At 39.6% G+C, this 1,569-nt stretch overlaps 1 protein-coding gene across 2 annotated transcripts in view; it reads left to right on the top strand.

Annotated features, from left to right (window-relative positions):
* RAD54B (RAD54 homolog B) overlaps positions 1-1,569 on the top strand; it is an 85,335-nt gene that overhangs the window by 75,480 nt on the left and 8,286 nt on the right. The window lies entirely within an intron of this gene.

Here is a 1,569-nt window from a genome sequence, read left to right as displayed (position 1 = left end):
CCAGGTCCAAGGCCAACACACATAGGGCCCCCAGTGTGCTTGCATCAAAGAGAGCGCTTCTCAAACAACTTGTTAACAAGCATTCTTTTCCTTGTGGTTTGTGAGCCAATGAAATGGTTCCTGGTCTCTGTACAGCTTGACCTATGTTTTAATCTTAGCTTTACTGGCTTAAATGATATGTATATCATCCTGTCTTTTGCTGAAGACATCCTGTTATGTTCTTGGTTGTGGGATTTGCTCAACCTCACTGTAACTGCATTACATGACTTGGCTGTAATTTGTTAATCAAAAACAGTCATAATTATTGGCAAAAAACCAAGCAGTACAAAATGAGATAGTTTGTCACTTTCTTATCATAAAAAATTAGTCATTATAAAAAATTTCTATGTTTCTAATGTCATCATTTCCAGTGATTAAAACATCTTATCGCTAAGAATTAGTCACTGTAAATAATTCCTATTTTCTAAAGCCACGTTATTGCTTGATCACTAAAAAGAGACACCAAAGCAGACAGAGCAGAGATGCCTGCCTGGTCATCAAGAAAGAAACTTGTGGCTCTGTCATCACTCTCTCTTGTGCCAACACCGTCCATCCTTTCAGGGACCCCTGGACCTGCTGGATCTAGACTCCAGCACTATGTGGCCCAGAACAAACTTCCATATCTTTATCTGTAAAACAGGGCTAATAATATCCACACTTGCAGGATTATTGTGAAGATTAAACAAGTGTAAACCACCTAGTAGAGTGCCTGATAGGAAGTAAGGGCTCAATATGCAGCATTATTATATATCCTCTTCACCTTCATATCCCAGCAGGCTTGGATCCCCAGTATGCATTCTATAATGCTTATTTTTTTTAATGTTTGCTGGGAGCCACTTCAGCCTTGCTGGATGACACAGTTATAGTGAGGAAATGGCAGATATTTGCACAGCTCCTGCCATAAGAGGCGAAACTGGTATCTCCTTCTGCTACTACTGCTCATGTTGAAAAGAAGCCTGTTGTCACTAATTAGGCCTTACAGCGTTCCAAATCAGACTGATATTCCTCACACAGTAAGCCCATGAGACAAAATATTTTCCTGGCCCTGCATAAGAGATTTTAGAACAAAACACTATAAGTGTTTGACAAAAGGCTCTTCTCTAATGAGCCTTGAAGACCCAAAACAGAGACATGACGGGGTTAAAAACACAAGAATTGCATTTCAGTCTGGCCCCGAGAAAAGGAGCCTAAATTGGAGGTAAAAAAAAATAGAAGACAAGGTCAAAACACAGTCCCTTTCCAAGGTCTACAGTCTACAAATATCCTCCCTTATAGTGACTTCAGTTATGAGGATGGATAAGAATGTGGGAAACCCAGGTGCAAGGCCAACAACACAGGGCCCCCATCGTGCTTGCATCAAAGAGAGGGCTTTCTCACGCAACTTGGTAACAAGCATTCTTTCTCTTCTGGTTTATGAGCCAAATAAAATAACTCCTAGCCTACCTATATACAACTTAACCTATGTTTTAATCTTAGAATTACTAACTTATATAATATGTATGCTATCCTGTTTTTTACTAAAAACATCCT

Source organism: Suricata suricatta, chromosome 15 (assembly GCF_006229205.1).
Source record: "Suricata suricatta isolate VVHF042 chromosome 15, meerkat_22Aug2017_6uvM2_HiC, whole genome shotgun sequence".
Taxonomy (NCBI): Eukaryota; Metazoa; Chordata; class Mammalia; order Carnivora; family Herpestidae; genus Suricata; species Suricata suricatta.
The sequence above is the reverse complement of the archived record's forward strand: the minus strand, read 5'-3'. Positions and strand labels throughout refer to the sequence as shown.